A 15,035-nucleotide genomic window follows, 5' to 3' on the forward strand; every position below is an offset into this window, starting at 1 on the left:
CCGCCATCCCCATCCCACACTCACCCTCACACACTAAACATACCCTAGGGATAATCTTGTGTACTTTTACTCTGTTCATTTTAAAATTATTATTATTTTGGAAATCTGGTCTACATTTGTAGCTCATTTGTAAGTGAATCTGATAGTCTGCTTGGGACACAGCTCTGAACTAGACATGTTCTGGGTATCCACACTTAGGGTTCCGGTTCCTTGCTGCTGGTGCAATTCTGCGGCCTACACCTGCACCGGCAGCATAGGCCTGAATCCCACTCGTGCGTGAGTAATCCCGCTCCTCCCCCTGCAGTAGAACGGAGCCTCAGATCTTGCTGCAAATTTGAGCAACTGGGTATGGTTGTTTCCAGGCAACCAATGCTGGCTCCTTTTCGCAAGGTGTTAGGAGATCACACTTCAACTGATGCCCACCTGGAGAGAGTGGCTCAGCCTACACAGACATTGAGACCCTAGTCATGATGCTGCATGGATGGCATGCATCCAGTACAGCCTCCTCTCACCTTGAACTATTGTTCCTGTCCCTGGATTACCATTATCGGTTCCCATTTGTTTCTCTTACAAGTTTTACTTGTTTGTTGTCAAGACTTCTCATTTTCTCATATGCAAAGACTCCCCTTTCTTGTTTTTAAACATTGCTTTTTTTAAAACACAAAGGAGGTAATTTTATTGAGATATCATCTCCATACAATAAACTGCATCCATTTAAGTTGTACGATCAGATACATTTTGATAGATTTATGCACCCATGAAAACAATGCTCCAGTCAAAATACATATTGATCACACATACAAGGTTCCTCATGGCTCTTTGTAGACAACTCCTCATGTTTCAACCCCTTCTCAGGCAATCACTGATCTGATTTTTGCCAGTATGTATAAATTAGTTTGAATTCTCTAAAATAAATAGACTCATGTCTTATGTACTCTTTGTGTCTTGTTACTTCACTTCTTTTCCTTTTCACTGCTGAGTAGTGTTCACATTTTGTTTATCCATTCAACCATTGATGGACATTTAAGTCATTTTCATTTGGGGTCTAGTATGAATAAAACTACTTTGAACAATCATGTACACATGATTTTGTGTGAACATACACTATTTTTTTATTGATTTTTTTACAGAGAGGAAGGGAGAGGGACAGAGAGTCAGAAACATCGATGAGAGAGAAACATCGATCAACTGCCTCCGGCACACCCCCCACTGGGGATGTGCCCGCAACCACGGTACATGCCCTTGACCGGAATTGAACCTGGGACCCTTCAGTCTGCAGGCTGACACTCTATCCACTGAGCCAAACCGGTTAGGGCTGAACATACACTTATTGCTCTTGAGTATACTTAAGAATGAAAGAATAAACACTTGCCTATTGTTTTCTCATTGTAGTAACTTTGTGTGTTTTTGTTTTAATAGCATTTGTGCAGCTTGACTAACAATTTCATTCCCTATGAAATCCAGGCATGTACCTTCACTGTAGGTTAAGTCAATAGCAGCAGAAAATGTTATACTATAAAACAAATACAGTGTAGGTAAGCGTAGTTGTCTCTACTACTTAATAAGAACAGCAGGATACACAATGAAAAGGGTGACGGAGTTTTTGTTAATAGTCCTAGGAAGAGCATTTTTCCATTCATTTCCAGGAAGAATTTCTTAAAAGCTGTTTAACTACTTTAGAAGCAAAACATACACATAGTGGAAGCATTAGAGACCTTTTAAAATGAATTAGTGCCAAAAAACAAACAGGTCTATGCTGGAGGAATAATAGAAATTAAGATGAATTTGTTTAAGCGCAATTAATCTTTCTGGTTATTTCCTTGCATAACAATGAGCTCATGTTTCTGTCGATGCTTTAGCTGAAAGAAGGACTATGAGTTAACACTTCTGGACTCTTTAGTTGTTCAAAAATGTTTACTGTCAATAAAAAGTATGGCATTTTTACATTTCTCTGTTGACTTATTTTTCACATTTTCATGCAGGAAAAGAAGTAAACTATTGATACATCAACAACATGAACGATTACCAATATCATAATGTTCAGTGAAAGAATTAAATTAAAAGGACTTGATTCCACATGATTCAATTTATATAAAATTCTAGAAAGGCCAAACTACAACGATAGAAAGTGAGTGAGTGATTAATGGGAGAGCGAGGGGTTGGAGAACATTGACTGAAAAGTTTTGGGGATGATAGATGTGTTTCATATCATGATAGTGATGATGACTACACAACTGTATATATTTTTTAAAAATCTTTACTTATATATATGCAATTGGTAAGTTAAACTCTCAAGAAATTGACATAAATGTTAGAAACAAAAAAATCCAACTTCCAGTTATTTTTTTTAATATCCTATAAAGCTGGCAATAAAATTCTTATTAAAATAAAGAAAAAATCATTTAAAAGTCTGTTTGGACAATCAAAGGCTGAGCTGAAAGTATTGTATACTCTATATACTTATTTGAGATTGCTGCAGTGCTAGAATCTCAACAGTATGCTAAGCATTTTATTTACTGTATGAAAAAATGAGAACTCTGACCCTTGAGAAAGGGTCCATGTGCCATCCTTGTCCATGAACCATTTTTCAATAACTCTATTTTTTTGAAAAAAGAAATCTACATAGTTTCCCTGACTGTGTAAGAGTTTTCATTTTTTTCTTGTGGGAAATGCTTAAATATTATAATTCTTACAATGTAACCATTTCCCCCCACTTTATCACATTAGCTCACAATTTCATAGATTATTATACTAAACTTGAATTATTCTGGTGATTCCATATGTTCAAACTTTTCCAGATCTGAAACTTGTTTTTCAGTTTGAATAATGGTACCAAGCAAAACAACAAAACACCAAAAACAACTATTTAACAAAAACCGCAATTCAGTTGTCATAATATTTTTAATCTCCAAGTAAATAATTATTTTTGAAACATAAATCAAAAAAGTGAGACTAAATATATCTACTGAGCTAGTCTAATTAGTCTTTAGGCTATATATAATAAGAAATTAGGTAAAACAACAATTTTAGATTGTCTGTTCAGTGCCAAATGTGGAATGAAAAGAAGTCCCTACTTTTAATTTCCTGCTTAAATATCAAAGAATCTATTAAAAATAAAAGTCTAATTGGCTAGAAAAAATCCTACCTAAAACAGTAAGATCAAATACTATAAAACCAAGATAAAAATACAAAATAAAGAATAGGAAAAATAAATACAATGTGAAAAATAAAAAGAAGAATAGCAAAGAACAATGAAGTGAGATAAAAATGTTAAATAATATAAAGTATTAATATACAGGATAAAAGGCAAGGCGAGTGCATTATCAGTAAATTTAGGTATAAATCTAGAAGGATAAATAAAAGCTAAGAATAAATGATCAATAAAATTTATGACTAAATACAAAACAAGGCAAGAATAAACTAAAAGATCTTATTTTTGTGAAGAATTAACTTAAGGGACATTCCAAAGCAGAATAAGCAAAGGGGAAGACATTCAAGTGGATCAAACCCATTCCCTTGGCCTGAGGTGGAAGCAGGGAAGAGGCACATTTTTTATTTAATTTCAAAGGTGTCAACAGGATTTCTCTCAAATGATTCCTGAGAATGAAAGTCCTCTGCAAACAGGTCCATCATAGAGAAGAAACCTAACCTTCTGGTTCATCAATTTGAACTTTAAGATGTATTTTTATCTAAGACAAGACAATCTCCAATGGGCATGAATTCTCCGGAATCAGGCAAGAGGCACCTCCAAGAGAGGTGCACTATTTCCTCAAACCGGTAGACTACCTTTTGCCTGCTTCAAAATAAAGGCACTGGAACCAATTTTTATATAACCTTAAACCGTCCACACTGCAAAGACACACCACACCATACCCCTAAAACCATGCTTAGTTCAAGTCTTTTCGACTTCTGGCTCCTCAAAAACAAAGACACAACCCTATTCCTTATCAAGACTAATCACAGTTTCCAGTGTGCATTTTAAAAATCATGGAATACAAATGCTTATAGCTGTTTGTGTTTTCGGATATCATTCTACAGTTTTCCCAACAGCTAAAGTTAATTTCATAATAGGCTTCTAATTGTAATTGATTACTAAACATTATAAAAATAACATAACTGATATACAATAAAATCAATGATAGTGACTGACTCCTCTGCCAAGATTTAGTAATTTCCTGTTATCCTGTTAAGTCGGTTATTTCCAACTGCGTAATTGCTAAGAAGACAATGTTTGAGGTATTTTTTAATAGAGAATTGTTCTTTTCTTTATAAAAATAAAGAAATACATTTTCACTGCTAACAGGGCAAGATATTTTCTATTTCTGCAGTATTTTTTCTCTCCTACACTCACTAGAAAGCAAAATTTCTATAAAAACAAGTTGAAAAGGACAAAGTGAGTTGTCTAAGCACACAAACAGGTTTGTGTGAATTCAGTTAAAAATTGGTTAAGCTTCAGAATTTACTTGGAGACAAAGTGGAGCTAGGAATTGGGCAGATGGGGGAGGGGCTCACTGTATATTTTTGTTCTTAGAATGAAATGAATGTCTATTAGCTATTCATTTATTTAATTAAACAATTAAATATTTCAAATGATTTAAACTTAATCAAGTAACTTATTTTAACGTATCTGAGATTTTCTTTGAGTTTTATGATTTGCAATAGCAAACACATAGCTAAAGTAACAAAAGCTAGGACACACCAGCCATCACTTAACAGACCTAGGACTTAGTGTCCCATTGGAAAAACCACCCAACTGGCTTTACATTACTGTGAATGGCTGATGTTAGTAACCAGCAATTGGCTTAACTCAGATAAACATAAGGGTTCTATCACTGGATAGAACTCAACCTGCTTGGGATTCTGTTTGTTCTTGTTTGTAAATGCTTGCATTTGGTCAGTATTTCTTTTCATAAGTAGTTACTAGCACATTTTGTAACCGTCTTCTTGTATAGACTGTATAAAGTTAATCAGTTCCATATTCCTATTTTACAGAGAAAGATGGCACCAATACCTAAGAATATTTAGCTATACTTAGGACAAATTGAGACTAATTTTAGAGATGTAATGAGGTTAAGTGTTTTTCCCCCCTGATATTTCATTACAGCTGGCTCAAAGTCCATTAAAAACATATATCTTTTCTAAAAAACACTTCTATTGGCAGATTTTTTTAATCCCATTTCTAACTCAGCGTGGCCTCCCGTACATGTAGAACTATATCAGTTGTTTTGGTTCCATGTTACATTTTCTATACCAGTTTATCTGCAATTACTACTGAGCTAAAAATAAGTAAAGAAAGGAAGAAAGATTCCTAAATTGCCATAATTACTCATGCCATTTTATAATGAATTCAGCTGCTGATTGGGTAAACAACTATTTTTCTTAAACATTTGTCAGAGGATAGAAAAGCAGCATTTTTTCTTAACGATAACAGTACTTCAATTTCCAGGTAAGGCATATGATTCCAACAGAACAGTTAGAAAACAATGAGGCAGATTTAAAAAGAAATTGTACTATATTGTTTGAGTCTTCTCTTTATAACTTTGCCTCTATGGAGAGACAGAAAGCATGTTAAATAGGACCCATTTAGAGCAAATCACAAGTCCTTTATTAGGGACCCTGGGTCTCCTCTTTCCAAATATTTTGCTCCTTCGTGTACCTGTGATTTCCTAATGGGAAAATTCAAAAACAACTTCAGAACAAATACATGTTTTCAATGAGTCTGTTTTCTGGGAGCTTTCTTGTTATCTAGAAAGAAGTAAAGTCATAACATTTTAGAGGTGGAACATCTTTTTAAAATTATGTAGTCCAGCCCAGCCAGTGTGGCACAGTGGTTGAACATCAACCTATGAACCAGGAGGTCAAGGTTCATTTCCACATGCCCAGGTTGCAGGGTCAGTCCACAGGAGACAGCTGATCAATGATTCTCTCTCATCATTAATGTTTCTAGCTCTCTCTCCCTCTCCCTTCCTCTCTAAAATCAATAAAAACATATATTTTTAAAAATTATGTAGTCCAAATCTCTCATTTTACAGACTTTTTAGTAAGATCCAGAGACAAGAATGGAATTGCCTGGCAGCTAGTTAATTACTATTAGTAATGGACTGCAAGTGGCCATTTTCAGCTCAGAGCTCCTTCCACTAACCCCCGACTCTGGCTCCATACATGTTCTGTTCACTGCTCCCCTTCCTCCCCCAACAAGATCTTCTGTAATGAGATAGGATGCTACAATTCAGAACCCTCTGGAGAATATGATCCTGATTCCTGACACTATTGGAGAGAGCAAATTCTGGTGCTCCAAGCAAGCAACCTACAGAGCTAGAGCCACTTCCTTGCAGAGGAGGCCCAGCTGAGAAACAACTCTTGATCAATGGTGTTGAAAGCAGGCAGGACTAGATCAGTAACTTGGTCACTTATGCGGTGAATTCTTGGTAGAGGTAGCAAATGAGATCATTGGGGAGGAAGGAAAGGAAAGACTGGTTCTGATGACAGACAGCCCCTAAACAATATTCAGAATAATTTCCTCCTAAAGAGGAACACACTCCACAGACTCAGGTGAAAATGCAATTTTGGAGCAGTTGATAAGGGTTCTGTCTCCAACATGTGTTCATTGTGAGAGAACCGGGGCATCTGTTTGCTTATTTTGCAGACAGTGTGTGCGATCAGTGAGGGGATTCGGGGCTGGCTGAGCCCTGGCAGTGGTAGGTGCATTCTCTTGTCCAGTCATGAAGGTGCTTTGAAAAGGGCAAGAAAATCAATCCTGACTGGGCAGGGCAGCTTGGGTGAGATGACATCATTGTAACTGCTGCATATCAGTCCGGAATGCTAGGGGTGCCAGCACCAGGCACAGGGAATGAGGGAGCTCTGTCTGGCTTAGAACATTTCTTATATTTTCCCAAATGACTGAGCAGTGGCTGAAATTTACTCCTCCGCTCGTCATCTTTACATGCAATGTATGTGCCTCTGTGCCTCTGCACATGCAATGCCTCTACCTAGCAAAACTGTGTCCCTCTTCTTGCCTAATGCATACTCCTGACCTCGTCAAAAGAGGATTCTCAGGATACCTCTACCAGCGGGTCTTTCCCTCACTAAGTCTATCTTATCCCAAATCGGGTGTTAATTATGAAGCCTCTTAATATGCATGTACTTGGACTACGCGGCATTGTTTTTGATAATTATAGATTTCCAAACTTCCTTGAAGTTTTTTCTTATTTGCTTTCCACTTTTACTGAAGAACTTAGTGTATTGCCTCAGTGCAGTGGATAGCCAATACTGGTCTTTATTGATGCTTCCAAAGGAAATCAGTCAAGTTCTAGAACATCACTCCTTTTTCCACCAGTTCACCACTAGGTATGTTGATGAACCATAAGAAGGAAGACAAACTAAGAATTTAAAAAGCCAACATACTTTATCTGATTAATTTTTCAAAAGTAAAACCATAATTTTCATAAACATACAGACCATGAGAGAGGATTAAATATCACCTGCCTCCACTTAATATAGAGGGAAAACTGAAACTATACTATTCTATACTATCCTATGCTATATTATACTACTAGAGGCCTAGTGCACAAAATTTGTGCACTCGGGGGGGGGGGGCGTCCCTCAGCCCCACACAGGCTGGGAGCCTTTGGGGGATGTCCAACTGATGGGCTTAGACCTGCTCCCTAAGCCATCAGTCAGACATCCTTAGTGCTGCTGCACAGGCAGGAGAGGCTCCCGCCACTGCTGCTGCACTCACCAGCTGTGAGCCAGGCTTCTGACTGAGCAGCACTCCCTCTGTGGGAGCACACTGACCACCAGGGGGCAGCTCCTGCATTGAGTGTCTGGCCCCTGGTGGTCAGTGCGTGTCATAGCAACTGGTCGTTCTGCCGTTTGGTCAATTTGCATATTAGCCTTTTATAAGATACTACACTATTCTATACTATTTTATGCTATACTATACTATATTACACTATAGTACACTATGCTATACTACACTATTTGCACTATGCTATGCTGTGCTGTTATGCTATATCATGCTTACTTCACTATACTACATACACTATACATGAGAAAAAGTTACCCGAGACAGCACTAAAGCATGTGTCCTCTGAGCTGTCCTGTACCTTCACTGGCTGAAGACATGGAAGACAGACATGGAGGCTGAACTCTTTTTTTTGTCCTGGGTAATTGGAAAGGGACACTCTGGCTTCTCATTCCTGATGAAATTCTAGTTTTTATATAGCATCCTCACATTTCTAACCAGTGGGTAACAGGCAGGAAAAGCCAATGTAGGCACTTTTTTAATGACCTGCTATTCTTCTGGTGCTGTTAATATGAGAGTCCCTGTTGTTAAAATCTTTGTGTAGCTATTCCACCAGGGCTTTTGTTTTTCAGCCCAGTTGCAGCAAACCAGCATTTTAATTAATGCCTACATGGGCCTTTCTGGATTCAGATCATTATTCTACTATAATACTACACGATAGGACTTTCTATTTGAAATCTTTGTAACAACAGTTTTTAGGAAAAATCAATCATACCATGGGTAAACATAAAAATGTACTAAAAATTATAATAAGTTCACTATAGTCATTATTCCTGTTTTAGAGTCAATTATTCATTATTTACCAATTCACTCAATAAGTATGCTTTAAGAACTTGCTATGTACTCAAAATTGCTCAAAACATTTGGAGGAGGATAAGGATAAATGAGATCTGACCCCCAACTCAAGGAGCCTGGTACCTCTTTGAAAGATGCACAAATAAACAAGATTACGCATTCAGGTTTCTCTGGGAACTCATCACCTTTTGGGAGGCAAACTCTAACTATGGAGATTAAGTCAGTGTCTATCTCTTCCCTGTAGGTGAGCCACATCGTAAATGGAGGGTTTAGGTTGGGAAGTAAGATGGAAAGTACCTTGTACATAACATTCAAAATTGCCCTCAAGGGTCATTAGGATGGGGCCACCCTGCCATTGCCAGGGGCTTGCCATTCATTCTGGTGTCCAAACATTGAGCTGCACGAATACTATGCCATTTTCAGAGTCCAGCTTGTTTCAGCTCTTGCCATTTTTGCTGCTGCTCTTCATCTATTCTGTGAATATTCACTGTGCATCTTTGTTTTGTGCACTATGCAAAAACTCAAAGGTAAATAAAAGAACACTCTTGAATTCAAGGCATTTTCAGCCGAGAGGCACCATTTTCATGGTAATTATTTTTTCTTGCTTTCTTTTATCTCTAACCTTTTCACAATTTACATCTCACTATATTATTCTGAGCTCAGCTCTCCCTCATACCACAAAGCTGCCAGACTCACTGCACTGAATTTATACTTTCTAATACAGGTCCAGGTCACCCAAAGGCCTCGCAGACATCTTCCTCCTCCCCCTCATCAGGAGCCAACCAGGTGGCAGCAGAATCAGTGACCTTCCTTCCTTCCTTCCTAGTCATGTCATCGTCCTTGCTACCTTGATTGCTGGGGTCAAGTTGTTCAATTCAACTTGCCTTTACAGTGAGGCTGCCCTGCTCTCTGCCTTCCCTTCTGCGTAATGGCAGGGCTATTTATTTCCATGGATCTGAGTGGAGCAGGATGAGCTGCCCAACTGAGAACCACTATCCTCATAGCATATTTTAAAACCCTGAATCTGAGAGGTTTAATTTGCCCCATTTCTATTTCAAAGCTTTCCCCTTCCTGCAGCTAAAACACAACGCGACTCTTCAAAAAATGCCTGTTCACATTTAGCTGCAATAGTTTCAGAAATTAAAAAAAAAAAAGTCTGTTGGCTATGTAACATTTTCTTGCCTACTGCATGTAAATGTAAGTGTAATTTAAAGTAATGCCACTTCTAGGAAAATCCCTTTCTGGAAATTCATTTTCCCTGAAAGATCTAGCTTAGAATTTGAAATTACTCAAGCCTGTCTAAGCAGACCTTGTCTGATTCTCTCTGACAAACACTCTTTTCTTAACTTTAATTTTTAAAAATGTTTTTATTGATTTCAGAGAAAGGAAGAGAGAGAGAGATGCATCAGTGGTGAGAGAGAATCATCGATCGGCTGCCTCCTGCACACCCTCATGGGATCGAGCCCACACCAGGGCATGCACCCTGATCAGGAATCAAACCATGATCTCCTGGTTTATGGGTTGATGCTCAACCATTGAGCCACACCAGTCGGGCATAGACTCTTTTAAAAAAAAATTATTGAACTTATTGGGGTGACATTGGTTAATAAAATTATATAGATTTGAAGTGTACAATTCTATATTACATCATCTGTATATTGTATTGTGTGTTCAACACCCAAAGTCAAATCTCCTTCAATCACTACTTATCCTACTTTACCCACTTCCTTGGCTCTGGGTGATGGGAGGTGACCTGAGTGACTCTGGCCCACATATCATCAAGGAAACCCTTTTTGATCAACAAACAAAATGAAAAGTTTTCTGATTAAAAAACAACCACCATAAGATATTCAGGAGCAACTATTGAGAGATTTTTCTCCAGGTAGCTACAAAATGTACAAACCTATGCATATGTCAATCAAATAATTAAAAGAATAAATAGAATGTTAAGGGCTGCATGATGATTATTTTTCTCTATTTTCTTCACTGTTATACCCCATCATCTAGAATAGTGCCTGGCGCATAGTAAGTACTCATTAAACATTTGATGAATGAATGAAAATGCTTTCTTCAGCAAAGCTAAAAGCAATACATGCCCAGGTAAAGCAAAAGTGGTTTATGAATGATATTCTAGACTAGATAACAAAAGAATGCAATGACTGTAAATCCTGTCTGTGCTACGGTGTTAAAGGGGGGAAATGCCTAGAAAGTAGAGAAGAACCATGCTATTGGGAATAAAAGAGGAGGTAGTTGGGAAAGGACTTCTCCCCAAAGTGGTACGGAATTAACTGCCCCCAGATAGCCTGTTCACTTGCTCAAAATCTTGTAGGTTTTCTGTTTGGTGAGGAAAAATAATAGATCCTATAAAATCAAGAGAGAAACTCAGTCCTTCTCTGGAGATTAAGACAGGCCCATTTTTTACCTTTGCAGTTGAGGAATGAGTTGCTATTCTTTCATTCCAAACATTTACACTTTTGGGTTTCTTTTATTGCCCTTCTCTGCTAGCTCTCAGCCTGTCGGCCCATCAGAGTCACCTGCGAACTTTTAAAAAGATGCTCTAATGCCCAAGTCCCATCCCTATCTCATAGTGATGTATTTGGGTAGAGTGTGGTTCAGGTACTAGATTTTTTAAAGCTCCCCAGATGATTCTCCTGTGTGTCTAGGGCTGAGAAATTTTGCCCTGCCCCATGTTTTGACTGAGATATATACTTTATCACAGAGAATATATAACCATTTTTCTTACCTCTACAGTTGTATGTATGCATGCATACTTTTCCCTTTACCCTATGTTAATTCTGCATTCCTTTGTGGTCTCCATGAATATACCATCTGCTTCCTTACTTTCCTTCATGACCATTCTGACTTCTTGCAAAACATTTAAAAACAGCCTTTTCAAAAGAACTCTAAAATGCCACTTGCACACATAAATACACACAATGTAGATATCCAATTTTATTCTATTTTGGTTCAGAAAATGACTCTCTCAACAAAGAAAAAAATGTCAACAACAAGAGGTCCTTTAAATAATAAACACTGCTGAGATCACTCAGTTGGAATGTTAGCAAATCTGGAAGAAGAGTGAAATCATAGCCTCATCTTCAGGCATCTTTTTCTTTTTCAACGCCCCCCCCCTTTTTTTTTTTTTAGAAATTACCTCTATAGCATCCAAAAAAGGTTCTAAAGCCAATGCAAGGTAGGGGCCTCATTTATTGAGTAGTAGTCAGAGATGTAGTTCTATTGAAAAATTGTTCTCTTTTATAAATAATTTAACTTATCAGCATCTTGCCTTTTACATCTATAAGATGAAGAGTGTGGAATATTTCACCCCTAAAAGTCCAGAAAAATGTATTGGATAATTGGTACCATGACAGAATTCTTTGTTTTTCAAAGCAGATAAAAAACTAAATAGAAGTTTTCAGAGCCTTCTAGAACAGCTAGCTACTCTAACTAGAGTAAATCAACCCTGGCTGGGTGGCTCAGTTGGTTGGAGCATCATCTGTGTAGCAATGTGTGCTCTGAAATACTTACGGCAAATTTAGGGATAGATCGGCATACCGATTTTCTTTCCAAGAAAATAATTTTCCATTAATAATTTATTTAAAGTACAACTAAAATTAAAGTCCAAGGAACAGAAGAGGAAGCTGGCAAAATTTCTGGGACTTGGCTTGAGATGGAATTATTAATAGGTATTATTAAGAGAGAGAACCATCCAAAAGCACATTGGAAATTCAACAGTATGAAAAACCAAAATCTGGCAGCAGGATTCCTACCATTTTCAAGGTACAATAAGTGCTTTTATGACAGGAGTTAGTGCCACAGTCCAGGACTAAGGAATGAAACTATTCTTCATCTGTGATTTTTTTTTAAAGTAAGCACTGTCCATGTGTAAGACGAAAATGTTAATAAGAAAAACCTTAAGATTCCAGTCCTCTGGCAAGAAGCGGGTGGGGGTGTGGAGTTGATGGATACCACGTGAGGACTAACTTGGTAAACTGCGTGCAATGCAATGAAGACTGCATACTTTGCCTGGAGATGCTTGGCTAGTATATGGCAGCCACAGGAGGGTATCATGATGAGCAGATGCACTTGTACTTGTAAATTTGTTTGTACATAAAAAGCCTCCACTAATAGTAAACTTTTTAATGTGTTTTTCTATAAATGACTGAAGAAAATAGGTAAAATAAAAAGTTGGCAAGCTGAAATGCTTTTAAAAACATCATTTATTATTGATCACTCATAAACTCTAGTCTCAAGTTCAACTCTTTATTCAATCTCTTTACTTGAATGCCTAACAGGTATCTCAAAATGGACATGTCCTAAAACTCAGCTTCTGATCTTTCTTCATAACTTTTCACTCCAGCCTTCTCCATTTTGGTTCATGGCAATTACATCTTTCTAATTGCTGAGGACAGAATCTTGGGGTCATTCTCTTTCTCACCCTGCATTCAATCAGATAGTAAACCATTTGAAACTATCACCTCTCACTACCTCCACCGGAATCTACACTATTCTAATCCCTCACCAAATTATTTCAAGAAATTTTTGACTGCTCTTTCTGCTTTTGCTTTGCCCTTCCTGTTATTATAACATATTCTCAACACAGCACCGAGTGATCCTATTAACTGTAGGTCAGGTAACTTTCTCCCTGCTGCCCCCATACCTTATAAATGGCTTCCCATTGCAGCCAGAATTCTATGTCCTTGTGCTGACTCACAAGGTCCTACACAATCTAGAATCATGCTACCTCTCTGATTTCATCTCTTTCAACTTTCCCCCTTGCTCTCTCTGCTGTTGCCACACTGGCTGGTGGAGTTCCTCAGTGTTAAGCAGGCCATTTTGCTGTTGCCTCTGCCAGTAAATTCTGCATCTTGTCTGCATGCCTTATTTCACTCACATCCTTCAGGGTTTTGTTGTAAAGCCATCCTCCCAGAAAGACCTTCCCTGGCCACCCTATAAAAAATTATGTACATAACAACATCGAGGTCCCTAAACCCCTTTAGAGACTTATTTTTTCTCCATAGCCCTTATCACATGATGAACTATATGTATATATATGTGCCCACATGTTTGTTTATCTCTTTTTTCCCCCTTTAACTCTTCCTTGGACACCTCTCCATTTCTGTCTCGTCTAATGTCAGGTCACCTTCTTCCCTAGTGTGCTTCAATAGTATCCAAGCATAAAGGGTGAGGTCACTCAGAACCATCATCTCCCAGAAGATGGAAGATCCACAGATTCCCTCTTGAAACTTCTGGAGAGTCAGTCATCTTACTGTACATTTTCCATACGGCCATTGATTGTGACCCCAGTGCAAAGCAGTTTCTCCTCTCATAATACAGGTCCAAAATACCTGACTCACTTTAATTCTCTGTATCTACTTAATATAGTAGGGAATATACAAACAGGGGTGGCAAAAGTAGGTTTACAGTTGATCATATGGAAAATTATACAATAATTAATAAGAATAATCTGTGTTTTGCATACTCACATCTATAAATCTACTTTTGTTCCACCGTGTGTGTATATATACGTATATGTACATATATGTCTTTTTAAATATTACCAGTAACATGTTTATTATAATCAAAGCCTATATCTTTCTAATATTAAAATTGCCATGCATGTTCTTTAAAGGAGTGAAATGATATAGTAAAGGAAAAGAAAAAAAGCTATGAACATTAGCCTAAGAGATCAGCAGAGATGGTGTATAGCTAACTATAACAATGCTATTCTAAAATAGCTAGCCAGTGGAAATCCCTTATGGAGAAGTGTATAATGTTATTACTAGTAGCTTCAATTCCAATGCTGGCATTTGGATATATATAATTTTCCTCTCTCTTACTTTAATAACATTGCTCCAGCTGTCCTCTATAAATTATATTATGTAAATGTACTATTAATGAATGTAATAAATCCTAATCACATTTCAACATATTAATATTAAGCTTATCATATTACACTACAGTTAAGACAAGTTAATTATTAGGTCTCATTCTTACTCATGTTTGTAATCAAAATCAGCTGCCACTTGTGTGAAGTCATAAATTTTCATTTACAGTTTCATATATCATTAATTATCTAATTTTTATTGACTTCCCTTTAGTTTAATAAATTGACATCCTATGTGATTCTCAATAGAGTAATTAATAAAGTAATTTTATTGATTAGAATAACTCAATATTCAAGGTAAAATATATGCCATTTTTCATAATTCAATGGCGCATCTTGAATAAAACATTAAAAAGTTTTATATTAAAACATTAAATAAAGTTTTAAATCATAATACCAAGTCAATTTCACTTTCAAAGATTATTAAATCAGTCATACTTTGTAAATGCCTTGTGTTTAGACTATTTTAATGATAAAATTATGTAGATATGTTCCTTTAATGGACATTAAATTTGTACTAAGAACTACCTTGTGTAGAACTCCAGAATT

The sequence above is a fragment of the Myotis brandtii genome, unplaced genomic scaffold (genome assembly GCF_000412655.1).
Source record: "Myotis brandtii unplaced genomic scaffold, ASM41265v1 scaffold270, whole genome shotgun sequence".
NCBI lineage: Eukaryota > Metazoa > Chordata > Mammalia > Chiroptera > Vespertilionidae > Myotis > Myotis brandtii.